The sequence below is a fragment of the Monodon monoceros genome, unplaced genomic scaffold (assembly GCF_005190385.1).
Source record: "Monodon monoceros isolate NGI ecotype Baffin Bay Population unplaced genomic scaffold, NGI_Narwhal_1 Super_Scaffold_21, whole genome shotgun sequence".
NCBI classification, from domain to species: Eukaryota; Metazoa; Chordata; class Mammalia; order Artiodactyla; family Monodontidae; genus Monodon; species Monodon monoceros.
This window is the reverse complement of record NW_021703778.1, coordinates 156,772,629-156,793,615: the sequence shown is the minus strand read 5'-3', so window position 1 is coordinate 156,793,615 and position 20,987 is coordinate 156,772,629.

Genomic DNA, 20,987 nt, shown 5'->3' with positions numbered 1-20,987 from the left:
TCAGCACTTTCAACAGAATAACAGAGGCAAGGAAATGACAGTTTGTCATGGTGTGTGCCTGCCTGAAGACAGTATGAAGAGGCTATTTACAAAAATGCAGACAATCCACCATGAGCTAGCCCACCCACTGTGACCTGCTCAGATTTGAGAGGCATTTACCAAATGTCAAATGGGTGCCAGGTGCTCCGGCAGAAATTACCACAGAATCTTACTGAATCAATTACCCAAAAAGCAGTGCTTCTAAAAGAGTCAAGTGGGTCTCAGGGAAGAGGAAGAGAAAAGATTTTTCATTCCAGAAGACCAAGTTTCCAGATAAACACTGGTCACTCATGACGAATGCAGGAACAAGTGTTGTGTAAACTGACCACAAACCTGATTTCTTTCATTTTCTCATCCAGTGTAGGTCAACCACCAAACACATCTCACTCTGACTCCAGGATTTTGCTTATATTATCCTCCTTTTAGTAACTTCCTTCTGCAACTCAGTTATAATTGTAAGCATTCTATGAACCAGGCTTCCCCAGTCTTTCCTTTCTAGTGGATGTGTAACCAATGCCAAGGGCATTAACTTTAACTGTTATTGTAAATAAATAAATAAATATTGTAAATAAATAAATTGTAAATAAATAAACAAACAATATAATATAATATAATAACAAATATAATATATATAAGATGATATGGATAAGCCAAAAATATATAGAAATAACTTTAAAAGTTTTATCTGTCTTTTTCCTGTAAATGATGAGGCTATTTCCATATCAGTAAATAGATCTCTACATCATTTCTCTTGAAGAGTTCATAATAATGTATCGTATAGACATAGGGATGCACCAAACTGATTAAAACACAGTGATATTATTAGATACTAAAAAACAACATTGTAATAAAGATCCCTATACACATGTCTGAGTACACACTTTGTTTTTTACTACTTCCCCACATCAAATGCTTAGATATATATTATTGGCTCAATTGTCCTGCAGTATTTCTGCAGCAAATGCCTACAGAAGAAAATGCAAGCCATTTTTATATTCACCAAACAGATACAATTTTTTTTCTTAATTGGCTCACAAATAGTGGGTAGCATCACTATTTTTAAATCTTGGAAAATCTATAGTCAAACACAATATGGTTATCATTTGAATAGTTCATATATTTTTTTTCCTAAGCTTTGATATTGATTAAATTATATAGAAGTATCTATTTTTGGATGGCTTCCTAGAATTTTCTGCAAAGTTCTCTAGGCATGGTGGTGATAAAAAGTGTGTTTGTTTGTTCTCACATTTTGAATATCTTTTATGTTGTTGGCCTATTCCATTTAAAACGTGTTTTTTAATGTGTGATTTTATCCACCATTATATAATAGTAAGCTTTCGTATTTCCTTTTTTTTTTATAAATAGCCCTGTCCATGAGCTATCTTCAAAAAATATATTCTTATCTCAATTTGTAAACTCCGTTAACTTTCTACTAGTACATATTTTCCTTAGGTGTGCATGCATAGGCATGTGTGTGTGTCTGTCTGTGTGCTTCTTCTCTAGATGGCATGGTTTATTTATTCTAATTTTTCCTTTAATAATAAAAACACTAAAAGTTATCAGTATTCTACTTTATACATCTTGGAATAAATACCATAAGTTTTTATATACATTATTGTCACTATAATAGTAGTTTTTTTTTCCTCTTTGGCAAATGTTTTAGGTGGATTTGTTTTAAATTTCTAGGTATTAGGATGATGGGAAGATGGCGGAAGAGTATGACGCGGAGATCACCTTCCTCCCAACAGATACACCAGAAATACATCTACACGTGGAACAACTTCTACAGAACACCTACTGCACGCTGGCAGAAGACCTCAGACCTCCCAAAAGGCAAGAAACCCCCCACGTACCTGGGTAGGGCAAAAGAAAAAAGAATAAACAGAGACAAAAGGATAGGGACTGTACCTGCACCCGTGGGAGGGAGCTGTGAAGGAGGAAACGTTGCCACACACTAGGAAGCCCCTTCGCGGGCGGAGACTGCGGGTGGCGGAGGGGGGAAGCTTTGGGGCGGCGGAGGAGAGCACAGCAACAGGGGTGCGGAGGGCAAAGCGGGGAGATTCCCGCACAGAGGATTGGTGCCGACCAGCACTCACCATTCCGAGCGGCTTGTCTGCTCACCCTACGGGGTGGGCGGGGCTGGGAGCTGAGGCTCGGGCTTCGGTCGGAGCGCAGGGAGATTGGCGGCGTGAACACAGCCTGCAGGGGGTTAGTGCACCACGGCTAGCCGGGAGGGAGTCCGGGGAAAAGCTGGAAAGTCTGGACCTGCCGAAGAGGCAAGAGACTTTTTCTTCCCTCTTTGTTTCCTGGTACGCGAGGAGAGGGGATTAAGAGTGCTGCTTAAAGGAGCTCCAGAGACGGGCGTGAGCCGTGGCTAAAAGCGAGACCCCAGAGACGGGCATAAGATGCTAAGGCTTTTGCTGCCGCCACCAAGAAGCCTGTGTGCGAGCACAGGTCACTATCCACACCCCACTTCCGGGGAGCCTGTGCAGCCCGCCACTGTCAGAGTCCCGGGATCCAGGGACAACTTCCTCTGGAGAACGCACGGCACGCCTCAGGCTGGTGCAATGTCACGCCGCCCTCTGCCAACGCAGGCTCGCCCCGCACTCCGTGCCCCTCCCTCCCCGTGGCCTGAGTGAGCCAGAGTCCCCGAAGCAGCTGCTCCTTTAACCCAGTCCTGTCTGAGCGAAGAACAGACGCCCTCCGGCGACCTACACACAGAGGCGGGGCCAAATCCAAAGCTGAGCCCCAGGAGCTGTGAGAACAGAGAAGGGAAAGGGAAATCTCTCCCAGCAGCCTCAGGAGCAGTGGATTAAAGCTCCACAATCAACTTGATATACTGCACCTGTGGAATACATGAATAGACAACGAATCATCCCAAATTGAGGAGGTAGACTTTGGGAGCAAGATTTATGATTTTTTCCCCTTTACCTCTTTTTGTGAGTGTGTATGTGTATGCTTCTGTGTGAGATTTTGTCTGTATAGCTTTGCTTCCACCATTTGTCCTAGGGTTCTATCTGTCCGTTTTTTATTGTTTGTTTGCTTTTTTAAATTTGTTTTCTTAATAATTATTTTTTATTTTAATAAGTTTATTTTATTTTACTTTATATTCTTTCTCTCTTTCTTTCTTTCTTTCCTTCCTTCCTTCCTTCCCTCCTTTAGACAACTATTCTGAGCTGTGTGGATGAAAGGCTCTTGGTGCTCCAGCCAGGAGTCAGTGCTGTGCCTCTGAGGTGGGAGAGCCAACTTCAGGACACTGGTGCACAAGAGACCTCTCAGCTCCACATAATATCAAATGGCGAAAATCTCCCAGAGATCTCCATCTCAACACCAGCAGCCAGCTTCACTCAACGACCAGCAAGCTACAGTGCTGGACATCCTATACCAAACAACTAGCAAGACAGGAACACAACCCCACCCATTAGAAGAAAAGCTGCCTAAAATCATAATAAGGCCACAGACACCCCAAAACACACCACCAGACGTGGACCTGCCCACCAGAAAGACAAGATCCAGCCTCATCCACCAGAACACAGGCACTACTCCCCTCCACCAGGAAGGCTACACAACCCACTGAACCAACATTAGGCACTGGGAACAGACACCAAAAACAACGGGAACTATGAACCTGCAGCCTGCAAAAAGGAGACCCCAAACACAGTTAGATAAGCAAAATGAGGAGACAGAAAAACACACAGTGGATGAAGGAGCAAGATAAAAACCCACCAGACCTAACAAATAAAGAGGAAATAGGCAGTCTACCTGAAAAAGAATTCAGAATAATGATAGTAAAGATGATCCAAAATCTTGGAAATAGAATAGAGAAAATGCAAGAAACATTTAACAAGGACCTAGAAGAACTAAAGATGAAACAAACAATGATGAACAACACAATAAATGAAATTAAAAATACTCTCGATGGGATCAATAGCAGAATAACTGAGGCAGAAGAACGGATAAGTGACCTGGAAGATAAAATAGTGGAAATAACTACTGCAGAGCAGAATAAAGAAAAAAGAATGAAAAGAACTGAGGACAGTCTCAGAGACCTCTGGGACAACACTAAATGCACCAACATTCAAATTATAGGGGTTCCAGAAGAAGAGAAAAAGAAAGGGACTGAGAAAATATTTGAAGAGATTATAGTTGAAAATTTCCCTAATATGGGAAAGGAAATAGTTAATCAAGTTCAGGAAGCACAGAGAGTCCCATACAAGATAAATCCAAGGAGAAATACGCCAAGACACATATTAATCAAACTGTCAAAAATTAAATACAAAGAAAACATATTAAAAGCAGCAAGGGAAAAACAACAAATAACACACAAGGGAATCCCCATAAGGTTAACAGCTGACCTTTCAGCAGAAACTCTGCAAGCCAGAGGGGATTGGCAGGACATATTTAAAGTGATGAAGGAGAAAACCTTGCAACCAAGATTACTCTACCCAGCAAGGATCTCTTTCAGATTTGCTGGAGAAATTAAAAACTTTACAGAAAAGCAAAAGCTGACAGAGTTCAGCGCCACCAAACCAGCTTTACAGCAAATGGTAAAGGAACTTCTCTAGGCAAGAAACACAAAAGAAGGAAAAGACCTACAATAACGAACCCAAAACAATTAAGAAAATGGGAATAGGAACATACATATGGAAAATTACCTTAAATGTAAATGGACTAAATGCTCCCACCAAAAGACACAGATTGGCTGAATGGATACAAAAACAAGACCCATATATATGCTGTCTACAAGAGACCCACTTCAGACCTAGAGACACATACAGACTGAAAGTAAGGGGATGGAAAAAGGTATTCCATGCAAATGGAAATCAAAAGAAAGCTGGAATAGCAATTCTCATATCAGACAAAATAGACTTTAAGATAAAGACTGGTAGAATAGACAAAGAAAGACACCACATAATGTTAAAGGGATCGATCCAAGAAGAAGATATAACAATTGTAAATATTTATGCACCCAACATAGGAGCACCTCAATACATAAGGCAAATACTAACAGCCATAAAAGGGGAAATCGACAGTAACACATTCATAGTAGGGGACTTTAACACCCCATTTTAACCAATGGACAGATCATCCAAAATGAAAATAAATAAGGAAATACAAGCTTTAAATAATACATTAAACAAGATGGACTTAATTGATATTTATAGGACATTCCATCCAAAAACAATAGAATACACATTTTTCTCAAGTGCTCATGGAACATTCTCCAGGATAGATCATATCTTGGGTCACAAATCAAGCCTTGGTAAATTTCAGAAAATTGAAATTTTATCAAGTATCTTTTCCAACCACAACACAATGAGGCTAAATATCAATTACAGGAAAAGATCTGTAACAAATACGAACACATGGAGGCTAAACAATACACTACTTAATAACGAAGTGATCACTGAAGAAATCAAAGAGGAAATCATAAAATACCTAGAAACAAATGACAATGGAGACATGACGACCCAAAACCTATGGGATGCAGCAGAAGCAGTTCTAAGATGGAAGTTTATAGCAATACAATCCTACCTTAAGAAACAGGAAACATACCGAATAAACAACCTAACCTTACACCTAAAGCAATTAGAGAAAGAAGAACAAAAACCCCCAAAGTTAGCAGAAGGTAAGAAATCATAAAAAATCAGATCAGAAATAAATGAAAAAGAAATGAAGGAAATGATAGCAAAGATCAATAAAACTAAAAGCTGGTTCTTTGAGAAGATAAACAAAATTGATAAACCATTAGCCAGACTCATCAAGAAAAAAAGGGAAAAGACTCAAATCAATAGAATTAGAAATGAAAAAGGAGAAGTAAAAACTGACACTGCAGAAATACAAAAGATCGTGAGAGATTACTACAAGCAACTCTATGCCAATAAAATGGACAACCTGGAAGAAATGGACAAATTCTTAGAAATGCAAAATGTGCCAAGACTGAATCATGAAGAAATAGAAAATATGAACAGACCAATCACAAGCACTGAAATTGAAACTGTGATTAAAAATCTTCCAACAGACAAAAGCCCAGGACCAGGTGGCTTCACAGGCGAATTCTATCAAACATTTAGAGAAGAGCTAACTCTTATCCTTCTCAAACTCTTCCAAAATATAGCAGAGGGAGGAACACTCCCAAACTCATTCTACGAGGCCACCATCACCTTGATACCAAAACCAGACAAGGATGTCACAAAGAAAGAAAACTACAGGCCAATATCACTGATGAACATAGATGCAAATATCCTCAACAAAATACTAGCAAACAGAATCCAACAGCACATTAAAAGGATCATACACCATGATCAAGTGGGGTTTATTGCAGGAATGCAAGGATTCTTCAATATACGCAAATCAATCAATGTGAAAAACCATATTAACAAATTGAAGGAGAAAAACCATATGATCATCTCAGTAGATGCAGAGAAAGCTTTTGACAAAATTCAACACCCATTTATGATAAAAACCCTGCAGAAAGTAGGCATAGAGGGAACTTTCCTCAACATAATAAAGGCCATATATGACAAAGACACAGCAGCATCGTCCTCAATGGTGAAAACCTGAAAGCATTTCCACTAAGATCAGGAACAAGACATGGTTGCCCATTCTCACCACTCTTATTCAACATAGTTTTGGAAGTTTTAGCCACAGCAATCAGAGAAGAAAAGGATATAAAAGGAATCCAAAAGAAGAAGTAAAGCTGTCACTGTTTGCAGATGACATGGTACTATGCACAGAGAATCCTAAAGATGCTACCAGAAAACTACTAGACCTAATCAATGAATCTGGTAAAGTACCAGGATACAAAATTAATGCACAGGACTCTCTGGCATTCCTATACACTAATGATGAAAAATCTAAAAATGAAATCAAGAAAACACTCCCATTTACCATTGCAACAAAATGAATAAAATATCTAGGAATAAACTTACCCGAGGAGACAAAAGACCTGTATGCAAAAAATTATAAGACACTGATGAAAGAAATTAAAAATGATACAAATAGATGGAGAGATATACCATGTTCTTGGATGGAAGAATCAACATTGTGAAAATGACTCTACTACCCAAAGCAATCTACAGATTCAATGCAATCCCTATCAAACTACCACTGGCATTTTTCACAGAACTAGAAAAAAGAATTTCACAATTTGTATGGAAACAAAAAAGACTCCGAATATCCAAAGTAATCTTGAGAAAGAAAAACTGAGCTGGAGGAATCAGGCTCCCTGACTTCAGACTATACTACAAAGCTACAGTAATCAAGACAGTATGGTACTGGCACAAAAACAGAAAGATAGATCAATGGAACAGGATAGAAAGCCCAGAGACAAACCCATGTACATATGGTCACCTTATCTTTGATAAAGGAGGCAGGAATGTACAGTGGAGAAAGGACAGCCTCTTCAATAAGTGGTGCTGGGAAAACTGGGCAGGTACATGTAAAAGTATGAGATTAGATCACTCCCTAACACCATACACAAAAATAAGCTCAAAATGGATTAGAGACCTAAATGTAAGGCCAGAAACTATCAAACTGTTGGAGGAAAACATAGGCAGAAGACTCTATGACATAAATCACAGCAAGATCCTTTTTGACCCACCTCCTAGAGAAATGGAAATAAAAACAAAAATAAACAAATGGGACCTAATGAAACTTCAAAGCTTTTGCACAGCAAAGGAAACCATAAACAAGACCAAAAGACAACCCTCAGAATGGGAGAAAATATTTGCAAATGAAGCAACTGACAAAGGATTAATCTCCAAAATTTACAAGCAGCTCATGCAGCTCAATAACAAACAAACAAGCAACCCAATCCAAAAATGGGCAGAAGACCTAAATAGACATTTCTCCAAAGAAGATATACAGACTGCCAACAAACACATGAAAGAATGCTCAACATCATTAATCATTAGAGAAATGCAAATCAAAACTACAATGAGATATCATCTCACACCAGTCAGAATGGCCATCATCAAAAAATCTAGAAACAATAAATGCTGGAGAGGGTGTGGAGAAAAGGGAACACTCTTGCACTGCTGGTGGTAATGTGAATTGGTACAGCCACTATGGAGAACAGTATGGAGGTTCCTTAAAAAACTAAAAATAGAACTACCATATGACCCAGCAATCCCACTACTGGGCATATACCCTGAGAAAACCATAATTCAAAAAGAATCATGCACCAAAATGTTCAATGCAGCTCTATTTACAATAGCCCGGAGATGGAAACAACCTAAGTGTCCATCATCAGATGAATGGATAAAGAAGATGTGGGACATATATACAGTGGAATATTACTCAGTCATAAAAAGAAATGAAATTGAGCTATTTGTAATGAGGTAGATAGACCTAGAGTCTGTCATACAGAGTGAAGTAAGTCAGAAAGAGAAAGACAAATACCGTATGCTAACACATATATATGGAATCTAAAAAGAAATGGTCATGAAGAACCTAGAGGTAAGAGAGGAATAAAGACACAGACCTACTAGAGAATGGACTTGGGGATATGGGGAGGGGGAAAGGTAAGCTGTGACAAAGTGAGAGAGAGGCATGGACATATATACACTACCAAACGTAAGGTAGATAGCTAGTGGGAAGCAGCTGCATAGCACAGGGAGATCAGCTCGATGCTTTTTGACCGCCTGGAGAGGTGGGATGGGGAGGGTGGGAGGGAGGGGGATGCAAGAGGGAAGAAATATGGGAACATATGTATATGTATAACTGATTCACTTTGTTATAAAGCAGAAACTAATGCACCATTGTAAAGCAATTATACTCCCATAAAGATTTAAATGAATAAATAAGTTACTAGGTATTGGGGATTTTTTACTGATTTCTTTCAATTAGGGTAGCAGGAGCATGATTAACGTTATTAATTTAAAGTCCTCTTCTATTGCAGTCAAATAACGTAGCCTCTAAAACATGTGCTTCAGTGACTCTGATATTTTCCTTGAGTCACATAGATCAAATTTTGAAATATTCCATAGGCATTTGAAAGGGAACTATAGCCTTTGTGTAAAGAAAACATAGTTTTACATACAAATATATTTAATTAATCCATGTAATTAATTATAACCTATAATATCTGTTTAAAATAAATTAATACATTACTGTCAATTTATATAATTGACTTTTAGCATACATTGTCAAGTTCATCTTACTTTTCCAATTACTTTGCCTTGTGACCATATTCAATATATTTTTCTTCATCGAAGTTACTTCGTTGTCATTGTGAATTACATCCATCACTAATTAAAAAAATACTTACTTATTCTGCTTGATGTTTTTGCCTTAAAACTTCTCTCATGATATCAACAGTGTGACATGTATGGAATAGTGATAACAGCACTAACTCCGGAACCCAACTCTGCTATTTACTTAAGCTAGATAATAACGGACAAGTTAGTACATAACTGTGCCTCAGTTTCTTTACCTGTAAAGTGGGGATAATAACAGTACAGTCCCCATAATATGTCTCTGAGGGTTTGGAATTGTGTAAGTATGAGCTATAGTACACTTTTCTGTTTTCCATTTTCCTGAAAATACATCTTATTTTTAACACTTTTTTTCCACTCCACTTTCAGACTATTTCATATAATCAACATCTACTATTTTGTTTTTTTTGAAGGGAATCACCTTGCATGGGGGAGGGGTCAACTCATTTAATAGATTTCCTCCAATGTGCTGGCCAACAGAATCCGTGCTATCCACTGGGATTTGGAGTCAGAAGACCTGGAATCCAGTCTTTCAGTTCTTACACCTTATCACCTTTGGGAAAGTTGTTTAACTTCTTTGAGACTTAGTGGTTTTACTTGTAAGATAGGAATGAAACCCTCTACAAAAATTTTGCTGTTGCTTAAGTGAGATAATATACAGGAAAGCCCTTTAGAAACTAAAATGGTATTACACCATTGTTACTTGTCACTGCAGATTCACAAGCCTTTCAGAATCTCCTGGGACAAGATACCTTCAAAGTTCAGAATATTTTGGATTTTAGAAAAGTGATTCAGTACATATTTCAATTATTAGATTCAGTGAGATCTGAAGTAGCAACTCATAACGAAACACATTAATATTTCTGCAGCAAAATAGACAAATATTCCCACTCAGCGGTGTCAACAAAGACCAAATCTAACTTCATGACCATTTAAGGCAGATGTAACTCTCAACTGAGTTACAAAAATTTTTTATCTCAGTAACTTTTTGGAATTTGCAAATGGCAATGAGAAATTGTTGACCTGTATTTCCATGGTTTCAGTATTAAATCTCATTTGTTTTGGGGGGAAGTTCATGCTAATTCCATTTTTAAAAACATTTATTAAGTGACTTGATGTGTGGGTTGTGTAAAACAATGGAAGAGAACTGAAACAAAAGGAAAAAAAAAGATAATTGGACTTTATCCAAATTTAAAACTTTTGTGTATCAAAGGACACTATTAAGAGAATGAAAAATAGAGTGGAGAAAACACTGGCAAATCATTTATCTGATAAGGGTCTAGTGAGTGTGTGTGTGTACGTGCTTTCACTTCTTCTCCTGACTGCATCGTTTAATCTAATAAAGGACAATTTCCACACAACGTCCATGGACTGAAAACGATATTGACTTTGTTCCTGTTCTCTGTCCAATAGGGTGTGTGTACTCTTTAAACACATTTAGAGAGAAGATCTTAGACATAACACCATTCTAAATTTTGGATCCAAGCAAGCTGGACTTTCCTGAAGTTGTCTATTACCTCTTACTTCTAATACCTCACTTTCTAATATTCCTAGCTGTTAAACTTAATTTTAAAATATAATTTCTAAGATACCTGCTATCAAGAATTCTTCCTTTTGATCATCTTAGCCCTCAACAATTTTTCTTTCTCCACTGGATCTATAACTTTTAGAATGCATGCAGAACTCCCAGTTTTACTTCTACTTCTTGCCCCTTATTTTATGTGGTTTATAAAACATCTTGCTTAGTGTACAGGGTAGATTTGGTGTAGGTAAGCAGTACAAACCAGTAACCAAAGTGTAATAGCTCAGGGTCTTGTTGTGATTGGAGCCCAGATCATGAGTCAATGCTCATGTTGATATGATGACAGAAGCGTGAATTTTCTACCTTTTCTCAGGTGACACCTTTCCCCAAAAAAAGTCAGGTCAAAACCTAGGTCAGTTTTTTTTTTCCCTAGTTCTATCAATAGTTACCTTAAAATCAGTAAAAAACTCTTTATGGTTCTAGCATTAGTTTTTGTGTGTATTAGTTCAACATATACACAAAAGTTTTAATCTTATTTCTTTGTCCTTATAATGATAAACTATGTAGAAGCTATGTGTTAGAATTTAGGCTAGCTCCATATTAGCCTAAAGAATGAATGGGAAAATGTTACATTTTGATATTATTTTAAATTTTTAAATTAAATTTGAACAGTGTAAAATTTCAGAGTAAATATTTGGACAATCAAGTGGTTAAGAGAATATACCTCAAATTTTAAGGACTTGGAATGAACTTCAGCTTTAGGGATTAATTTTCAGATTAATTTATGGTATGTAACTTTGAGCAAATTACTTGTCCTCAGTTTTATTATTGTTCTTGTCATCAACAATAATGCCACTTCAGCTATTGATAGTTTGAGTTTTTAAAATTTTATAAACACAGAAAAAATGAAAATAGAAATTCTCATAAATTACTTTTAAGAGGTTATTATCCAGTATCAGAGAGACGCATAAGCAGTTTGATGAGAGCTATGCTGTCTAAGGCAGGTCCTTCTGAAACTCTTGACACCATCCATGTTTTAAGTTTACACTAAAAAAATCATCACTTTTTAGATAATGCTATCACAAGATTATTAAATGACTATTGAGCACCCATATTGATTTGGTAACATTTGACTTTCTGGGACCCAGAACTTTGTACCACCTTAACTACATTTTCTGCTGAAGAGATGAGGAGAAGAAACAGAGGGTGGAAAATGGAAATGTGTCAAGAAGATTCTACATTCTGAGCACTAGTGCTTGTTATATGGAGGAGAAAACCACATAATACCATGTCAGAACAAATCCTACAGACTCTTCTCTTGAGAGCACATTACTGAGACACAGACTTGGAGATCCATCAATTTATTTCTCATTATTGAAAGCTGCATGAAAGAACACAAAAAGCTGTGGAAAAGTGTGTTTAACTGGTCAGATCATCATAGGACAGGCTACTGCAATACCTCTATAGTGTGTCAAATCTTAAGATTCAGAAACTCCATGTAGAAACCAGGCATAAGAAATTTTACTAATATTCAGAAAAATCTCAATTCAAAGTTTAAATTTGTGTCTTAACTCACCTCCAATTTCTTAAAGGAATACTTTAATTCTGCTAAGAGGCAAGCAAGTTATTTTGCAAGTTATTTTAAAAGTCCTTATCAGTTCTCGATATCTTTTGATATTCATGTGGATTTGATGTTATCCATCTCCTTAAAATATCTATATAAGAGAAATAAATTGCCAAACGAATACACAGATGAATCTTGAGGTATTCGTTTTGAACATAGGCCTGTCATCACACCCTTCCAAAACACATTTTCACCTGCAGGCACACACTAGGCATTCATCAACCTCATTTCTTGAAATGTTCTTGATAGTATTCATCCTACTTTAAACCACCTGTCAAAACAACCCTTTAATTAGGTTAAGCTGTCTGGCTTTGTGAAAAGGTTTACTGTACTTAGTTGTCCCTGCCATAAAATTAATAGTTTGACCAACTTCTAAAGAGACGGACTTTGCACTTGTGAAAGTCAAATTAAATCCACCTTTGCCAAACAGGGGGAAAATCGGTGTGTCTGAAACTTTGAAAACAGCACTTCATTTATTATAATCTTTTGAGTGCCAAAGTACAAATTAGGTAGACCTGCAGCTGCAAGAAAGCACAAGTTATAGCACATTACTCTTATGACCCTTTTAGTAGGCAATGTGCCTACAAGATAATGAACAGAGAGAATGTACCAGAATTGGCACTGCCAAATGTCCAACCAAATTTGTAATAAGCAAGCAGTCATTCAGTAAGTTAATATTCCACGACTCAAATATTACTTAGGCTAGTCGCTGCACATTATTTCTAGACCACAATTCTGATAATATTTTTCAGGAATAAGGCTCATTTTATTATTAAAACTCAGGAGGATAAAATTGGTTTTAAAAATAATTTATAATTTCATTCAAGCCTTATTAAACTGCTTTTGGCCCCATGTTCTTTCTGTTGAAGCAGCAAAGGAAATAATACTCGAGACTGTTTAATCCTGAAGACAGTGATTTGGAGTTTTCGTTGGGGATTTTGTTTTTCCCTCAACACATAACATAAATGGGTCTTTATTGACTTGGAAATAAAAATGATTCATGATTCCAGTTATTATTTAAGGTGTGTAAAGTCTTAAGGTCCCTAAGGTAGGACTCAAAGCAGAGAGTAGAATTAACTAAGATAAAGTGCTCTGATATTTTTCACAGAGTCAAAGGGAGTCATCAGAAAAGTTGAAGAAGCCATATGTTTCACCTTAAAATGTAAGAGGGTAAGAAATAATTTAAGACAAAGATTTATTTCTTGGTTACTTTCCTTAATTCTGCATTTTCATTCAGTGTATATACATTATTGAAACTTAATATAATTACGGTCAACTATAGTTTTATGGAGTTTATGAGCAGTAAAGAAACTTGATTTCTTGTTTCTTCCTTTAGTAGTATGAGATGCATGGTTGTAGGACAGTCACTTGACTCTGAGAAGAGCTTTGTCATCTCTCAACGTTATCTACAAGCGTGATTCTAAAAGTCCAGCAGCTCAGGGAAGAGGTGTTTTGATGTTTCTTCATATTCTCACCCAATACTTCTCAACCAAATTGAAAAACCTTTTTTATAACAATATTTTTAAATTTTTGTTTCTTATCCTGAAGTAAAACTCACATATAACACATTTTTTTTCTTAAAAGTCAATCTAAAGCCCTAAGTGTTACAGAGAAGAATAACAATAAAGTAATTTATACTGAAATATTCCATTTCAGTTTGGAAATGCTCAGACTGACCATACTAGGAGACATAATAAAGTCATCAGATTATTTTACTAATTATAATAAACTTAGAATAAAAAGGGAAAGATCATCAGAAGCAATTCTGTACAATTTTTACAGAAAATAAAAGCAGAGATACAGGTGGACATTAGAATAAAACTCAGCATGAGGAGAAGTAAATAACAGAATAGACTTATCTGGGAGTGACAAAGATGAAAATGACTTCAATCAATACAGGTATAAAACACCAAGAACTACCACAGACTGTTTAATGGCGAAAATGAGAAGTCAAAATATTTGCAGATGGTTTGGACCTTATATATAGGAGTAGTTTGAAAATAATTCTTTATATATATATATATATGTATATGTGTGTGTGTATATATATATATATATATATATATATATTATTATTTTTAAACTTCTTTTTTTGCAGTACGCGGACCTCTCACTGCTGTGGCCTCTCCCGTTGCGGAGCACAGGCTCCGGACGCGCAGGCTCAGTGGCCATGGCTCAAGGGCCCAGCCGCTCCACTGCATGTGGGATCTTCCCGGACAGGGGCACGAACCCGTGTCCCCTGTATCGGCAGGCAGACTCGCAACCACTGCGCCACCAAGGAAGCCCAATTCTTTATACTTTTTATCAAACATTTATATAATGCTTTCTGTGTATCTGCTTAATCCTATGCTTTTTAAATGTATTAACTCATTCACTCCTCATGCGAATTACCCTGTGAGACTGGAATCATTATTTTGCAGAGGAAACTGAGACACAGAGGGTTACATAATTTACCCAAGAATCTATAGCTAGTAAGCAGCAGAGCCAAGATTTGAAACTACGCATTCTTTTTTTAAAAAATTTATAGTTGGTTTACAATGTCATGTTCATTTCAGGTATACAGCACATTGACTCAATTATACATATATATATATTCCAGTGTCAACACACTTGATTGCCATGCTATAATATAATGGCCTGGAATAGGACAGAATCAAAGATTCACAAAATATATCTCCTATTTTAAGATTCTGCCATATGTTGAAGCATATAATTTTTTCTACTATGTAAAAAAGGCCGTGGAGGCCATATTGATCAATATAAGACAGGAAGCATAGAATATATTGGGATAAAGAATAGCAATAAAAGTCTATGAAGACATGGTGATTCACATCTCTAGAAACATCATGAAAACGAGTTTTTGGTATAGAAACTTAAAAATTAAGTTCAACATGGTTTTTCACAATTAGAATTTTCATTGTGCTATAGAAATACTCAAAACTAAAAAATCAAGAACATTATTTAATTTTAGACAAGCTTTATTGATAAAAGTTAATGAGATGCTTATATTTCATATATCTCCACTAATTTTAATATTTTCACCTGGCTATAAAAAGTAGTCACACATATTCCCCTGTTAAAAAATTGCATGCAAAATCTACAAATTGAGATACAGATTCAAATTCCATGAGAAGTGTGGCCACACATAATAAAAGATTCAAAATGATGTACAACTCTTGGTAAAGTTTAAAACAGAACAACCTTCCTTTGATTTATATAATATTTGCATTCCTTGGTTATTCAGTTTGCCTTAAAGTTGTCCAAAAAGACTGTTTGAATTTATATATAAATTGGGGTTTTAATCTACGGTTTGGGTATAAACATCTGTTTTGGCTACATGAAGGCTATTTAAGAGCTCTGCTGAAATGAACTATACATTTTTGCAGAACAATCCTGATCATTGCAGAATGTCTACCGTTCCCAGCCCCACTCACCAGCTCCGGTTTAGCCACCTCCCCCAAGCGTTGTGACAACTAAAAATAACCCCCATAAATTTACAAAATGTACCCTAGAGAGCGGTACCTCCCCCACTGAGATCCATTGATTTAAGGCTTTACATGCAGAGGTAGCTAAAGCAAATTTCACAGCTTGAATAATACAATTATGTAAGCCAATAAATTCCTCTTTTTGGCAAAATATATTAGACTGATGATTCATTCTTTAAAAAATAAAACTCATTTTCATTAAAATAAAGCATAAATGAGTTTGCATTTTTGCTTCTGAGTTATTTTCCACGATTATCATTCTACAGGAATATGAGAACAGTAGGAGCTATATATGGACAATGTAGAATTTTTCTTTCAGTCTTACTATAAATGTATAGATTTTAATGAAAATGTTATATAGTATCTAACCTAGAAATGAAAACTGAACAGAACATATGTATCAAGCAACCAGATATTGTATTAGGAAAATACTCTCAAGAAACATACTCTGGATTGAAACACAAGTGTCTGATCAGAGATTTTATTTTCAAAATCAAAAGATTTAAGGAGTTCTGTGTAGTAGACTTGGAAATGAGTATCCTGAGTCAAAGTTGGGTTAGTCCTTGGAAAATGCTATCTCTAATTCATATTGGCTATCTAGACACAGCGTTCCTGGACAGAAGGATGTGATTTTATTTATATTTTAAGAAAATGTAATAACTCTCTAGCAAACTAAATATTTTAGTCTCAGGGATGAAGCTGATTTTAAGTTACATTTTTCATTGGAAGTATTTTGTAATTTTGGGGGAAGTAAGACATTAAAATAGATAGATGTACATGTATGCATAGGTATTCATGTATGTACACACACTTATGTATTTTCATATACATATAAATACATATGTAATAAGAGAAAGAATGAGAACACATGAATCAATTGTGGGTTACTTCAAAGTCCCAAAACAGCTTACAGAATTATAATAATACTTAGCATTTTGTAAGTGTCCTTTGTGCAGTACACTATTCTAAGTCCTTACATATATTAATTAATATGATACTCAATAACTTTATGAGACAGATACTATTATACCAACATCACCATTTTATAGCTAGAGAAACTCCAAGGTGAAGAATTAGGTGGCAAGGTTTCGATCCAAGCATTTTGGTCCCAGAGTGTTTTCTTAAACACGATATTTTATGGCTTTCCTCTACTATTTAATCAAATATCAGTTCTGAAAGCTGTACACATGTAACAAAAATAACTCAAAAAGTTCAACTTGAAGACAAGTTAGAGTGATTCTATTGCCTTATAGACTTAATATCTTAATATGTATTTTGACTTGCCGGAACACAAATGAGAAACTTCTTGGGCTACTAAATCCTTTTTTCCCCCTTGTTTTTTAATTGAAGTATAGTTGATTTACAATGTCATGTTCCTTTCAGGTGTGCAGCAAAGTGATTCACAGATATATATATATATATATATATATATATATATATATATATATAGTTATACATATGTATGTATATTATTTTTCAGATTATTTTCCATTACAGGTTATTACAAGATACTGAATATAGTTCCTTGTGCTATACAGTAGGTCTTTATTGGTTATCTATTTTATATATAGTAGTGAGTATCTGTTAATCCCATACTTCTAATTTATCCCTACCCCCACCTTTACTCTTTGGTAACTATCATTTTGTTTTCTAAATCTGTGAGTCTATTTCTGTTTTGTAAATAAGTTCATTTGTATGATTTTTTTTTAGAGTCCACATTTAAGCAAAATCATATGATATTTTTCTTTGTCTGACTTACTTCACTTAGTATGATAATCTCTAGGTCAACCTATGTTGCTGCAAATGGCATTATTTCATTCTTTTTTTACGGCTGAGTAATATTCCATTGTGTGTGTGTGTGTGTGTGTGTGTGTATATATATATATATATATATATATATATATATATATATACCAGATCTTCTTTATCTATTCATCTGTCAATGTACATTTAGGTTGCTTCCATGTCTTGCCTATTGTAAATAATGCTGCTATGAACTTTGGGGTGCATGTGTCTTTTTGAATTAGAGTTTTCATCTTTTTCAGATATATGTCCAGGGAGTGGGATTGCTAGATCATAGGGTAACTCCATTTTTAGTTTTTTTAAGGAACCTTCATGCTGCTCTCCATAGTGGCTGTGCCAATCACTAAATCATTTTATCATAAAACATTTTGTAATGGTTTATGATAAAATGCAGCACTATGTAAAAAATAGTGTTGCATGAAACATGCTTTTAAAATGCTGCATGATACTGCTTATTTTTAATACATTTATTTTTTTTCTTTTTTTAATTTTTAATTTAATTTAATTTTTTATACAGCGGGTTCTTATTAGTCATCAATTTTATACACATCAGTGTATCCATATCAATCCCAATCTCCCAATTCATCACACCACCCCCAACCCCCGCCGCTTTCCCCCCTTGGTGTCCATATGTTTGTTCTCTACATCTGTGTCTCAATTTCTGCCCTGCAAACTGCTTCATCTGTACCATTTTTCTAGGTTCCACATATATGCCTTAATATATGATATCTGTTTTTCTCTTTCTGACTTATTTCACTCTGTATGACAGTCTCTAGATCCATCCACGTCTCAACAAATGACCCAATTTTGTTCCTTTTTATGGCTGAGTAATATTCCATTGTATATATGTACCACAACTTCTTTATCCATTCATCTGTCGATGGGCATTTAGGTTGCTTCCATGACCTGGCTATTGTAAATAGTGCTGCAATGAACATTGGAGTGCATGCGTCTTTTTGAATTATGGTTTTCTCTGGGTATATGCTCAGTAGTGGGATTGCTGGATCATATGGTAATTCTATTTTCAGTTTTTGAAGGAACCTTCATACTGTTCCATAGTGGCTGTATCAATTTACATTCCCACCAACAGTGCAAGAGGGTTCCCTTTTCTCCACACCCTCTCCAGCATTAGTTGCTTGTAGATTTTCTGATGCCCATTCTAACAGGCGTGAGGTGATACCTCATTGTAGTTTTGATTTGCATTTCTCTAATAATTGGTGATGTTGAGCAGCTTTTCATGTGCTTCTTGGCCATCTGTATGTCTTCTTCGAAGACGTGTCTATTTAGGTCTTCACCCTGTTTTTGGATTGGGTCATTTATTTTTCTATATTTACAAATGAATCAATGGTCAAAGGGTTAATCTCCAAAATATATAAACAGCTCATGCAGCTCAATATTAAAAAATGCATTATACTGCTTTTAAATAACATTTTAAACATATAACATTAATAAGAGTTAATAAGTCCATATTTCACTCAAAATTTTATCATCAATATTTTAAGTTGTATTTTAAAATATTTTATACCAATTTTTGAAAAATATTAATTTACAGGCTCCAGAATCTGAGAATGTTGATGGTATATATATATATATATATATATATATATATATATTCTTTTTTTAATTATAAAATGTCTTCTAAGTACTGACATTTTAAGCAGATTTACTAAATCTTTTTGAATATAAAAATAATCAAAGGCATACCTCATGATTCCAGCATCTTCTTAGTGACCCATGTGAAAAGTGACATTTATACTTTTAAAATATTCAATAAATCATTTAGGATGGCTTTAATGGGGATTAAATGAACAGGTAAAATTAGCCTGTTTTTCTTTAAGAATTATCAGCTTTGACCTCGTAATACTTAAATATGAGGTTAATATGTTCAAAAATCAGAAGTACCCTGAAATCTAGGAAGTGTAATAAAATTTAATGATCTAGAATATAGTTTGATGGATTTAGTTATGGCAAGAGAAATAAAGAAAAATACTAAGCAATCCAGAAAATGGATGCTGTATTCTCAGTTATAATACATCTGTCACATAAACTCTAAATAATTTTATGTCTTTCACATAAACTCTAAAAATGTTCAAAATTTCTTGCCTTTAATTCTGTGTTTACAAAACAAAAGCCTTAACTTTCAAAAGACTGCTAGCTTTTCCTCACCAAAATTTTTGAGATATTTATTTTTAAGCTCTATTAGAAATTTCAGATCTTTCATTAAAATGAACATACATTATCTCATCCCCAAAAATTTACTAAGCAGTTTTGATGGATCTAAACTGGGGTGGAATTGTGGAGGTACAGATGTTTTAGGCAAAGTCCTTAACCATGGAGTTTTCCATTGTACTATATCTCATGAGCAGACAATTAAGAAAGGCTGATTTAAAATATATTCAGATATGCCTATGTGATGCTCTCAGCTCAAATCCTCACAAGTATAACACGATGAGCAGATGGCTTTCTGCTGTTAAGAAGTGATGTTTTTCAATTTCCTATTAAAATATCCTGTTTTTCATTTTTTCCACGTTGATTCTGGCTTTGTAACAGAGAAAATAATACGAAATATAAAAAAAAAGTTTCATTAATTATAAACCATAGGAAATGACCAAATATCACATATGCAAAAATAAACTACTAGATTCATTAATTTCTTTGGGGATACCTATGAGTGCCTGTTTATTACACATCTATTTCCCCTTCTGTAGAGGAAAAGAAATCAAGTATTTTGAGCTGAGTCTTACAATTAACACCTAGAGTTTGGGTGTCATGTAAAAAGTTTTGAAGTGGAAAACAATAATATTACACTGCTAGGAACTAACTTACCTTTTCCATAGATCTGACAAATGCAGTGTTAATATGTTGAACGTAACACTGGGGGTTGAGATTGACAATGAGCAAGAAAACACGGTGGGGCCGCTGAAAGGACTCAATGTAAAAATCACTTCACCCTTGCCAACTAAAAAATGGCACTTGTCATCTGCCTCTATAAGGATTAGGTCACTAGCCACTGCAGCCGCTGACCTTCAACACGCCCTGAAGGGAGTTCAGGGTGGAGATCAGGAATGAAGCGCTCTGTGCTCTGGGAAAAACTGGCAGAACATGCATTCAGGTAGTTAGATATTTTCAGGAGGTTTTATGAGTCCAAATTCCTGCATCTTCTCGTATCTAGAAACGCACTAAAATCATTAACGGTGACGTCTGCTCTTCGTGACTGGCAGCAAGCCTCTGCCAACATGTGTGCTTGATTGCATGTACCCCCTTCACTAAAATCATAGATAATACTGAACTTCCCC